General features: G+C 43.1%; 1 protein-coding gene across 1 annotated transcript in view; it reads left to right on the top strand.

Annotated features, from left to right (window-relative positions):
- The window catches only part of LOC149250831 (potassium transporter 2-like), a gene marked incomplete at its 5' end in the record, with an annotated part of 88,796 nt that overhangs the window by 17,343 nt on the left and 57,954 nt on the right, over positions 1–13,499 (top strand). The window lies entirely within an intron of this gene.

Below are 13,499 nucleotides of genomic sequence, written 5' to 3' on the forward strand. Positions count from 1 at the left end.
GGATGGTATAGAAGAAAAACTGAAAGGCGACATGGAATATTTGAAGATAGATTTGACTAAGTTGCTACAAGAAATGCTTACTAATGGTGAAAGGGTAGTAAAGGAAACTCATGATGAGAGCAAAAGAAATGTTAATCATGATTTCATAGACTCTAACGTTGGATTGAAGACCCATCATGTTCCAAAGATCGATATGGGGAAGTTTGATGGCAAGGGTCCCGTAACATGGATACTACAGATGGAGCAATATTTCGATATCTATAATGTGCAAAACACACAAAAGGTACGCATTGCAACTTTATATTTGGAACCAAATTAGTTTGTATGGTATCGATGGCTTTGCTCTTGTAAACAAATTGTCACTTGGGCAAATTTTACGAAAGAAATATATCACATTATGAGGATACAAAAAGCAACACTTTTTTTAGCCAATTGATAAACCTCAAACAAAAGGGTTCAATGACGGAGCACATTGAGGACTTCCAAAAATTGAATATAAGGGTAAAAGATATTCTAGGGGAGCATAGGATTGATGTGTTCATAGGGACTTTAAAGGATAACATCCAACATGAGGTTCACCTTTGGGAACTTGACTCATTGGAGAAGGCATTCAGGTTGGCAAGAAAAATGGAAAGAAAAATTATGGCAACAAGGAAGCCTACCATGTTGGAATTTCCAAGTCTAATTGTTAGAAACCCTTCATGTACTTTTCTGATTTATTTCTTCCTACTTGTTCTGATTAATTAACAAGTTATTTACCATTTAAATACTGAAAATAAATACAAGTACATGCTCAACACATTACAGATCATTAACTGAATGAAACAATACATGCACACAAGTGACACCATTGTTTTTGGACCAATGTCCCCGGAAAAACCCAATGCGGGAAAACCGGTGCAACTATCTGAGGGTTTTAATTGTTAAGCAGTTTCAGAATACAATCTGGGTGCCAAAACCGGCTCACCCATCAGAGAATAATCTTGGCAGTAGTACCTCTCAGTTGAAGATAGATGTTCCGGCTGAAACCCCGGATAAACACTCTGACAGCGCCCAGCTCTAATCTGCCCCACGAAAACCCCAGTGTCAGCCTCTAGGGACTGCGTAAGCCCTTTCTGGCCCAGCGTCACCCTAGCTCGCCCTGCGTTAGCCTCTGGAGGCATTGTGTCAACCCTTAGAGCCTCTGTGTCACCCACGCTGGTTCTCTGAGGCACTGCGCAACTCCTAGCTGCCTCTGCGTGAGCCCTCGCTGGCCCTGCGTGAACCTCTAGTTGGCTCTGCGTCCCTCTCTCCCGGCTTTTGCGCTGATCCTCCTAGTACTATCTCTGCCTCTCTACTTCTGTATTCACTGCCCCTCAGCTACAACTCTGATCACTCTTTCGACTTCCTCAACAAACCCTACCCCAGAAAATCGAAATCTTGATCAACTCGGTGTATTCTCCAAGTGGCCCTCAAACCTCCTCTTGTACTTTTCTCGTTGACAATTCAACGGCCGAGATTAAGTCCCTAATCAACGGATAGGATTAACTCTGGCTTGATCCATGACTTTTGGACCCTTCTAACACAATTTTATATTAATTCATATTAATATTTTATTTTCCCTAAGTTTAAACTTATGGACTCCATTAAAAATATTAATTATTTTAATATTTCCCAAACTGTTTATAATCTGCCCAAACCATTTCTGGGTATTGGAGATCTCATGTGCTTTAGCCTTTCCACCAATTTTTGTGGCTAGAGCACATCCGATGCTACCCCAAATCAACACTCCATCTTAGCAAGGATTATGCTCTAGTAATACTCCTCACTAAGTATCACCCTGATCATCCGGCATCGGTCCTGGCGCTGATGCTAGGCCTGTTGCCCAACATCCTCTGCACTGCTACATCATGTACTGCTACCCATGGCCCTGCCACTGCCACTGCTGCATCCGTACGACAACCCCTCTCATCATGCTGCATTGTGTTGCCCATAGCACTGCCACTGCTAACTGTTGTACTGTAACGCAGTTACTGAGAAGTAAGTAATTGATCTCCCAACTCTAACATCTCTGTCAGGCTAGAGACACCCTCGATGCTGAAACTCTATTTGTCACTGACAAGTGCCCCTTCTTTGACCTCTGTGCTGCTACAACAACTCCATGCATCTCGCACTGTTGCCTCACGCTGCCCTGAGAATCCTGCACTATAGCTCCCTCTGTCGCTCCATCTGCATCCGTCTCTACTGACATCCGTCAGTACTGATACTCCTCTTCGGGGCTCCCACAGCCAGGTATAATTCGAGAGGTTGGGTACCTCAAGGATCCTGCCCCTCATCGCCTGTAGTCCATCTAACTACAGCTCGATGTCTCCGCACTTCCTCTCAAGTGGCACGTGAGCACTCATGGCACAGACATCATCTGTCTCCACTTCCTTCTCTGCCCTTGCTGGCGCAGCCTTGTTCTCGGAAGCCTGTCCCTTGCTCTTCTTCCTTGGACATTGGGTCGCATAATGACCCAGTTCCCCACAGTGGAAGCATTTGACCTTGGAGAGGTCCTTCTTCCGTTTCTCCTGCTTTCCCTCAGATGCTAGAGCAGCATCCACCTCCTCCTCCTTCTTGATTCTAACCCCCTTGTCGTTGCTTCCTGCCTTGGTCAGCCTTCTGATCTCTTCTTGGCGAAGAGCCGCCCACATTTCCTCCCAATCTGGAAGGGTCGCCCTGCCCAGTATGCTCTGGACAAACACCTCCCAGTCTTCAGAGACTGCGTTCAAGGTTGTTCTCACCATCAATTCTTGATTCGGCGTGGCCCCTATGGAAGTCAATTGATCTCAGATCTCCTTCAATCGTCCGAGGAAGGTGTCGATCTGTTCTTCCTTCTGCATCTGGTATGACCGCAGCTAATTTTCTAGTAGCATCTTCCTCTGCACGGAAGTATGCTGATACAACTTTGTTAGGGCCTCCCACATCTCATTTGTCGTATTCTTCTTGGCAATATGTGGTACTACATGGTCCTTGACCCCATCAAGGATGATGCTCTTCGCACTTGCCATTGCATCCTCATACCTATTGTTATCAGTTGGGTCAACTGGGACCGCTATTGTCCTCAAGGAAAATTGCTTGAGACAGTTCCTATCTAGAACGGATAAGATTTTGGCCTTCCAGACTACGAAGTTTGAGGCTCTGTCCCGTCTGTCCCGGTCTCTTACCCCATTCACTGCCATCTCGCTACTCCTATACTTCCCTCCTAGAAGTTCTTGGTGTGACTCCCTCTGAGCCTCGATTTCCCTCCTGGAAACCCTTCTGCCAATGTCGAGATTCCCCCACTCCGATCGTTAGTGCAGCTACATCGCTGATCCAGATTTCTTGGCTAGAAATCCTCGGCAGCAACTCCCTCCTCCTCAGTCTTGCCATGTTAGGTACTATTCTGACTACAATACCCCACCAGCTTCACTCTGCAACTTACTCACAGCCTCCTAAGCCCCAATAAACTGAAGGTTAGAGCTTCTAGGCTCTGCGCAATCCCAACACAAACAAAATCCGCACCTCCTGGCCACGGGCATCAATCCTTCCTGACTGAGAAAGATGACCGGGCACTACGTAGGTCGAGTCTGCTCCCCTCTGCCACTGCGTTGATCCTCTTCCCGGCTCAAACTTGATGACACAGGCACTGCGTCACCCCTTGCTGCTTCTCTGCTAGGAACAACTTCTGTCACTCGGGACAACTGTTTTCTGTTGCTGTTGTTCTGCTCGACTGATGTCCTCAGTTATCCTGTGATCTACAACCAATGCTCCGATACCATGTTGGAATTTCTAAGTCTAACTGTTAGAAACCCTTCATGTACTTTTCTGATTTATTTTTGCCTACTTGTTCTAATTAATTAACAAATTATTTACCATGTAAATACTGAAAATAAATACAAGTACATGCTCAACACATTACAGATCATCAACTAAAGGAAACAAAACATGCACACAAGTGACACCATTGTTTTTGGACCAATGTCCCCTGAAAAACCCAATGCAGGAAAATCGATGTAGCTATCTGAGGGTTTTAATTATTAAGCAGTTTCATAATACAATCTGGGTGCCAAAACCGGCTCACCCAACAGAGAATAATCTCAGCAGTAGTACCTCTCAGTTGGAGACATATGTTCTGGTTGAAACCCTAGATAAACACTTTGATAGCTCCCAACTCCAATCTGCCCCATGAAAACTCCAGCGTCAGCCTCTAGGAACTGCGTCAGCCCTTTTTGGCCTAGTGTCTGCCTAGCATCACCCTAGATCGCCCTGCGTCAACCTCTGGAGGCACTGTGTCAGCCCTTAGAGCCTCTGCGTCACCCACGCTGGCTCTCTAAGGCATTGCGCAACTCCTGGCTGCCTCTGCGTGAGCCCTGGCTGGCTCTGCGTGAACCTCTCGCTGGCTCTGCGTCCCTCTCTCTCGGCTTCTGCGCTGATCCTCCTGGTACTATCTCTGCTTCTCTGCTTCTGTATTCACTGCCCCTCAACTGCAACTCTAATCACTCCTTCGATTTCCTCAACAAACCCTACCCCAGAAAATCAAAATCTTGATCAACTCGGTGTATTCTCCGAGTGACCCTCAAGCATCCTCTTATACTTTTCTCGTTAAAAATTCAATGGCTGGGATTAAGTCCCTAATCAACAGCTAAGATTAACTCTGGTTTGATCCATGACTTTTGGACTCTTCTAACACAGTTTTATATTAATTCATATTAATATTTTATTTTCGCTAAGTTTAAACGTAGGGACTCCATTAAAAATATTAATTATTTTAATATCTTCCAAACTATTTAGAATCTGCCCAAACTATTTCTGGGTATTGGAGATTTCATGTGCTTTAGCCTCTCCACCAATTTTCGTGGCTAGAGCACATCTGATGCTACCCCAAATCAACATACCACTCACAACTATAAGGATGGAAGTGTTGTTTCCCCTAACCTTCCACAACCTACAAGGTTGACAACCCAACAATTAGAAGAAAAAAGAGCAAAAGGGCTTTGTTACAGTTGTGATAGCAAATACACTAAAGGTCATAAGTGTGCTGAGAAGAAATTATTTTACATAGATTGTGAAGAGGAGGAAGAAAAGGAACAAGAAACGTCGAAAGAAGAGGATATGCACCAGGAATTCGACGAGGATATGCACCAGGAACAAACCCTAGAGAAAGAAGAAATGAATCTGACCATATCTTGTAATGCATTGGCCGAAATTACCACTCCTCAAACTATGAAGATAGAAGGACATATCAAGAATAAAAAGGTAATAGTGTTGATTGATTCCGACAATACCCATAATTTTATTCATTGTAAGATAGCCAAGGAATTGAATTGCTTCCTATATCCAACACCAGAGTGTCAAGTGATGGTTGCAAGTGGAGGAACCATAAATTGCTCTGGAAAGTGCCATAATATCAAATTATCCGTGGGAGAATATGTATTGAATAGCCCAATGCTTTCCATTCCAATGAGTGGTGCTGATGTTGTACTAGGAGTCCAATGGCTACAATCCTTAGATACAATAGCTTTTAATTTTCAAGAATTTTTCATGAAATTTTCTTCGAAAGGAAAGGAAGTTGAATTAAAAGGTATCGCAGGGAAACCAAGAAAAATAATCAGCTCTATGGAATGACAAAGCTTCTAAAGAAAGAACAACGAGGCATAATTGTACAATTATGTTCGCTAGAGGTTCCCACATCAAAATCATCTATTTCTCCAGATCTCCAAAAAGTCTTGGACAATCATTCCAAGGTATTTGAGACTCCCAAGGGTCTCCCACCTATTCGTGATCATGATCATGCTATTCATTGGATTCCAGGAAGTGTTCCTCCAAACGTCAGGGCTTATAGATATCCCTATGCCCAAAAGAGTGAAATTGAACATATGGTTGCAGAAATGTTAGAGGTTGGTATAATTCAACCTTGTCAAAGTTCTTTCTCTGCTTCGGTAGTATGGATCATGGCGCATGTGTCTGGATTATAGGGAGCTCTACAAGCTCACTATTAAAGATAAATTTCACATTCTTGTCATTGATGAACTATTGGATGAATTGCATGGATCAATTTCCTTCACCAGGTTGGATCTTCGTTCAGGATATCATCAAATCATAATGAAGATTGAAGACATTCCGAAAACGGCATTTAGAACTCATAAGGGTCATTATGAATTTTTGGTAATGCCTTTTGACCTTACCAATGCACCTTCTACATTTCAAGGTTTGATGAATTCCATTTTCAAACGCTTAGAAAATATGTGTTAGTATTTTTTGATGATATACTAATCTATAGCAAGTCTTGGAAGGATCATGTTCAACATGTTGACAAGGGTGCTCAAACTATTGGAGGAGAAACAATTATATGCAAACAACTCCAAATGTTTCTTTGAAGTACAAGAGGTAGAATATCTGGGTCATATTGTATCTCATGAAGGTGTTAAGGTAGACCCTAGAAAAATTAAAGCCATTAAGGAATGGAAAATCCCCACATCATAAAGCATCTATGAGGATTTCTCGAGTTGACAGGGTATTATCGCAAGTTTGTTAATAATTATGGGAGAATAGCAGCGCCTCTAACAAAATTATTGAAGAAAGATGCATTTTTATGGACTCCAGAAGCAATGAAGGCATTTGAACATCTTAAAGAGGCAATATGCCAAGCACCGCTCTTAGCTACGCCGGACTTCACAAAAACTTTTATTGTGGAATGTGATGCCTCAGGAAATGGAATTGGTTCTGTTTTAATGCAAGAAGAAAGACCCATTGCTTTCGAAAGTCGTCCAATCAAAAGAAAGTATTTACACAAATCTATTTATGAGAAGGAAACGTTGGCAATACTACATGCACTTAAGAAATGGCGACCCTACCTAATGGGAAGACACTTCAAGGTAAAAACGGATCATGATAGTCTTAAATATTTTTTAGAACAAAGATTATCTTCAGAAGAGCAGCAAAAATGGGTCACAAAGATGTTGGGTTATGACTTTGAAATCATATACAAAAAAGGGAAGCAAAATGTTGTGGCAGATGCATTCTCAAGAAAGGATGAGGATGTGGAAGCATTGCTTTGTGCCATTTCTATTATCCAACCAGATTGGATAAACGAAGCAAGGGATGAATGGAAGAATGACAAAGAAATGTGGGCAACTCATTCAAAAGTTACAACAAGATCCCAGTACATTTGATACATTTAGCTGGAAAAATGATTCATTATGGTACAAAGATCGCTTATATCTATGTCAGAATTCCCAATTCAAACAAAAGATTCTTATGCAATTGCATGCCTCTCCCTTAGGAGGGCACTCGGGATTTTTAAAAACTTACCACATGGTTAGGAAGGAATTTTTTTGGGATGGCCTTAAATATGATATTCAAAAGTTTGTAGCGGAATGTTTGGTTTGCCAACAAAATAAAGTTGAAACAATTGAGACCCCGGATCTATTACAACTTTTATCCATTCCAAGTCAACATTGGGAGGAGGTGTCAAGGGATTTAATCATAGGTTTACCCAAGTCTGAAGGAAAGAGTGTCATCATGGTGGTAGTTGACGGACTTACCAAGTATGCGCACTTTTGTGCATTATCGCATCCATTTAAAGCCAGTACAGTTTCCACTGCATTTATGTAAACAATTCAAAAGCTACATGGAAACCGAAAGATTATTGTCAGCGACAGAGATCCCATTTTCACTGGAAATTTTTGGACAGAATTATTTTCTTGTCTTGGTACTCAGTTAGCTCATAGCTCATCTTATCATCCTCAATCTGATGGGAAAACTGAGATAGTAAACAAATGTTTGGAAGGACATCTTTGTTGCTTTGTATCTGGTCACATGGTTGCCTTTGGCTGAATGGTGGTATAACACTTCCTTCCATACTGCAGCAAAAATGACCCCATTTATGGCACTTTATGGATATCACCCATTGTCCATCACATCATATTTAAGAGAAAATTCTAAGGTTCATGTAGTGGAAGATCACATCGAGCATCAACAACAAGCTCTCCAACTCTTAAAGGATAACCTAACTTTGGAACAAAATAGAATGAAACAACAGGCAGATCAACATCGCAGCAAAAGAAGTTTTGATATAGGTGACTGGGTATTTCTACGGCTACAACCATATAAACAAATGTCCCTCAAGCAAGCTAAGAAGGATAATAAATTATCACCAAAGTATTATGGTTCGTACAAGGTGTTGCAAAAGATTGGTACTATGGCATACAAATTGGAGCTTCCTGCAGCTTCTCGAGTGCACCCAGTTTTCCATGTTTCATGCTTAAAGAAGGTTATTGGTGACAAGCTCCCAGTTCAAACAATATTGCCAGAACTTGACGAGGAAGGAAAAATCATATTGGAACCTGAAGCAGTGATAGAAACAAGAACTTGACAGCTACGAAATCGATCAATTTCGGTGTATCTTGCCAAGTGGAAGAACTTAGCCGTTGAAGATTTCACATGGGAGGATAAGAATTTTATACAGAAGCATCCAAAACTACTCAAGCGTTGAGGAAAACACTTTTTTGAAGGATAGGGACATGTTAGGTCCCTATAATACTAGTGATTCCTGCATTACTATTGTCATTGTAGCCCTTATTATTATTGTTGTGCCCTATTGTCTCCATATTGTTATTATTGTGCCCCATAGAAGCCCACTATTGTTATTGTTGTGCCCTTATATTATTATTGTTATGTCGGCTTTGATTATATTGTAACACAACAATGTATATTCAGAACAAGACTCCTCATAGAGCATTGGGGATGAAAATGACAAAAGGGGTCTTCACAGGGAAGAAGCTAGAAGTTAGTCACTTCAGGGTCTTTGGGAGCGTTGCTTATTGCCACGTGCCAGATGAAAAGTGCACCAAATTGGATCAGACTGTAGAGAGGGTTTCTCGTTGGGTATAGCGAAACCTCCAAGGCATATAGGATCTACATTCCTAGCAATAGGAAGATTGTAGTGAGACAGGATGTAAATTTCATAGAAGATCGATCTTTCAAGAGATCTCGTGAGATGCCTGCGGGCGACTAGAATCCGCCAGTTGAAGCTCCATTGGTTCAACCACAAGGGAAGCCATTGGGACAGTCATAGGGATCCAGCACAGTAACTAGTACTAGCATTTCCTCAGGAGCAGGGAGTCCACTGAGATCTCAGGAAATGGAGCAGCAGGGGCAAGAAGAGGAGGAGCTGGTATAACCTCCCACTACTAGTGGTCGAGCCAACGAAGAAGTTTGTCATACATTGAAAGATGCGGAGGAGTTTGTTGGAGCTCCTAGAACAAACAAAAGAGAGCGCAGGTAGCCTAACAGATATCAAGCATTGGTAGCTCAGGTTGCAGAACCTTCCAGCGTTCAGGAATCTACACAACATCAGGTGTGGGCAGATGCCATGGTAGAAGAATACAACTCTATCATGACAAATGATGTTTGGAGGTGATGTCGAGGACTGCTGGCAGGTCAGGGTAGGTTCTCGATGGATTTACAAGATCAAGTATGATGCAGATGGTAGTGTGGAGAAGTACAAGGCTAGGTTCGTGGCAAAGGTTATGCACAGAAAGAAGGGATAGATTATGAGGAGACCTTCACTCCAGTTGCCAGATACACCTCTATTCGGTCAGTTATATCCCTCGCAGCTCAGATGGGATGGCAGATTTACCAAATGGATGTCAAGATAGCATTCTTAAATGGGGTGATAGAAGAAGAGGTGTACATTAAACATCCAGATGGTTTCGAGACTCATGAGAGATGCACTCATGTGTGCAGATTGAAGAAGGCTTTATACGGGCTCAAGTAGGCTCCTAGGGCATGGTATGGTCGGATTGTGTTGTAATAGATCTGACTTTCAAATATATGATAATGCAAATATACCCAAGAAATAACAAGATAGAAATAGATAAACTCTAGATCTTTATTAATAACAAACCCTTGAGGTAGGGCAACACCATACAATCACTCCTTAAGGAAGGAGAACACTCCACAAGCCCTATGCTTGTCCATACAATATTCCTTCACATCTCTCAATGGGGAGTCGCTAGCCTCTATATATGACTCATACATACAATACCATGGGTCATTACCATGGTTCTCTCAATACCATATATCTAATACCATGCGCTTATCACATTATTTCTAACTACTTGTGGTCCCTTACATGAAGCGGGTTAACCACTTTATTTGCTAACTATGGCCCATCCCATTATTACATGATTCCCTTGTGTACCTTCCTCTGTACCCCATAATACCCCCCCAGGTATACTACAAAATGTACCATAAAATGAAAAAGATGGTTGGGACATACAAATTTAGCACGTGGGAAAAAGCCAAACATGAGCTCTATCCCTTTTGTCATGGCCATCGCTTTGGTTCCCAGGGCCCCTCACATTGGCCCCTTACATCATTTAGGAATCCATAATTGTCCCAACCCCTGGTGGGCAATGAATTGCCCCACCTTAAGGGGGTATTCACTACTATACGCTACACATCATGCTCTCATCCCCTGGAGCCCCAAGCAGTTACAAAAGAAAAAGCAATAAAAGGCAAAAGGCATATGAAGAATGTGAAAATTTCTGAATCTATACATTAGAAATCCTATTGCAATCACTAGTTTATCATCTCCTACTTGTTTTTACATTCAACAAGTTATTTAAATATTGAACAACGATGAAAACACTATTGCAGACTACACATACATACAGATCATGAACCGAAAATAGAACAAGACAAATACACAAGGGAGACCATTTTTTTTGGACAAACGTCCCCGGAAAAACCCTATGAGGGATAACCGGTGCAGCATATAGAGGGTTTTTATTATTAAGCAAGCAGAATATGAGTACAATAGGTTGCCTCTCACACCGACTAACCTTTTAGAGAAATCTCTGCAGCAAGAAATACATACGAGGGTTTACCTCGTTCTCCAAGTCTTAACTGATCCACTAAGTGGCTGACTCCAGCAAGCACAGCGAAAATCCCAGCACAATATGCTCTGTGTGGGCCAGCGCCTTGCCTCTAGGAGACTGCGTCACTTCTCTGTTGGATCGATTTGCCCTCAGAAGCTTCGACATCAACCCTCCTGGCTCAGAACATCGAACTCCTAGAAAAATCTCAAACTTCCCTCGATTATCTCACACTGCCACTGCAAGAACCTTCCTGGCCTGCGTCGGCTCTGCGTGAGCCCCTTCCTGGGTTGCGTAGGCCTCTACATTGCCTCTCTGTCTGGTACTCGTTGGCTCGGAACTCCCTTCTGATCCAACTCTCGGCTACTGCCCCTCTCACTGCAACAGATCACTTGCTTGGTTTTCTCAGCAAACCTCTCCCAGAAAAATCGAACTGACTGATCTCTCAAGTGTCTCTCCAACTGACCCTCAAGCCTCCTCTTATAATTTTCTTGTTGATGAATCAACAGCCGAGATTAAGTCCCTAATCAACGACTAAGATTAAAACAGACTTGATCTTCATCACTTAGAAGTTTCTCACCCATATTCTTATTAATACACATTAATATTTTTATTTTCCTAAGTTTAGACTTAGGAACTCATTAAAAATATTAATTATTTTAATAACTCCTCATCTGGGTGGAATTTCTCCAAACGATTTATGGGTTTTGGAGATCTCATGTATTCTAGCCCTTCCTCAAAATTTTGGAGCTAAAGCACATTCGATGCTACCCAAAATCAACACTCGCTCTTAGCGAGGAATGTGCTCTAGCAATACTTCTCAATAGAAGTACTACACTGATCCATTGTATCGATCCTCTGTGCTGCTGATGCCTGGCCTAATGCCCTTTATCCATTGCACTGTTGCTTCCTGTACTGCTTCCCATGACTTTGCCACTGTCACTACTACATCTGTACTGCAACTCCCTCTCAAAATGTTGCCTCATGCTGCCCATAGCACTGCCACTACTAACTGTTGCACTGCAACTCAGTTGCTGAGAAGTAAGCAACTGAAACTTCACCCAAAAACTGACTTGCTGGCCAGTCTGGATGCCTCGTGATGTTGAAGCTACCTCTATTGCTAATCTGTGCTGACCCTCTGCTGCTACTGCGCTGCTGCAAACTATTATGTGCCTCTCGCACTATTACAACATCCACTACGTTGCCTCAGAATCTGGCACTCTAGCTCTGCCAGTGTTGCTCCATCACACCTTGCACCAACCAACACTTGTCATTTTTCTACTGTTGTTAAGGGCTCCCGTAGTCGTATGTGATCCAAGAGTTTGGGCATCTCAAGGATTCTACCCCTCATGCAGCCCTCTCGACTACAACTCCATGTTGCCCCACCTCTTCTCCAGAGGCGCATGAGCACTCATGGCACAGCCGTCATCCTCCCCTTCCCTGTCAGCTTTCGCTGGAGCGACTTTCGAGTCAGAAGCCTCCTCCTTGCCCTTCTTCTGGGGGCACTAAGTGGCGAAATGTCCAAGTTCCCTACACTTGAAACATCTGACCTTGGAAATATCCTTCCTTTTTCTCTTTTGCTGCCCTTATTTTCCGGATGATGCGAGAGTTGCATCCTCCTCCTCCTCCTCCTTGACCCACACTCCTTTGCCGCTACTCCTTGCCTTGGTCAACCTCCTGAACTCTTCTTGTCGAAGAGTTTCCCACATCTCCTCCCAACTAGGGAGAGTCGCTCTACCCAAGATACTTTGGACAAATGTCTCCCAGTCCTCGGTGATTGTATTCCGGGCAGTCCTGACCATGAACTCAGGATCTGGTGTAGACCCCATGAAAGTCAACTAGTCGCGAATCGCTTGCAACCTGAGGAGGAAGGGATCGATCTCTTCTCCCTTCGACATCTGGTACTGTCTCAACTGGTTTTCTAATAGCATCTTCCGTAGGACAGAAGTGCCCTAGTACAAGGTGGTCAACGTTTCCCACATCTCCCTTGTTGTTTCCTTTCTAGCAATGTGTGGTACTACATGATCCTTGACCCCATCCAGGATCATGCACTTGGCCTTCGCTTGGGCCTCCTTGTACTTCTTTAACGGATCAACATCGACCGGAATAACAACTACTTTCAAGACATAGTCCTTGATGCGATGTTTGTCTAGGATTGCCAGGATCCTGGCCTTCCAGATGACAAAATTGGATGTTCCATCTAGTCTGTCCTAATCCCTCAGTCCATGCACTGCCATCTCTTCTCAACAATTATGGTTAATCTAGCAAGACTCGGATCTGGATTTCTTCGGCACTAGAAATCCTCTAAGGAACAAGCTCCTCTAGACTCCCTCCAAGTCCTGATTTCCTTCATGGAAATCCTCCAGCCAAATGTCGAATCACTCCTCTCCAATCCTCCTTTGTTGCTGCAACCAAGATCAAGATTTCTTTGGCTAGAAATCCATCAAGGCAGTGACTCCCTCTACCTCGACTTTGTCTCCACAGGCACTGTTCTACACCAACAGCAACAGTGTCCCACCAGCTCCTCAGATCGAATCTGCTCTACTCCCCCAACCCCGACAACTGAAGAATCTGAGCTCCTCTGGCTCTGCACAATCACTGCGTGAGCTAGATCAGTGC

This window comes from Pinus tabuliformis, chromosome 7 (genome assembly GCF_031772625.1).
Source record: "Pinus tabuliformis cultivar Carrire ecotype Pingquan chromosome 7, CPIR1, whole genome shotgun sequence".
In the NCBI taxonomy this organism is placed as follows: Eukaryota; Viridiplantae; Streptophyta; class Pinopsida; order Pinales; family Pinaceae; genus Pinus; species Pinus tabuliformis.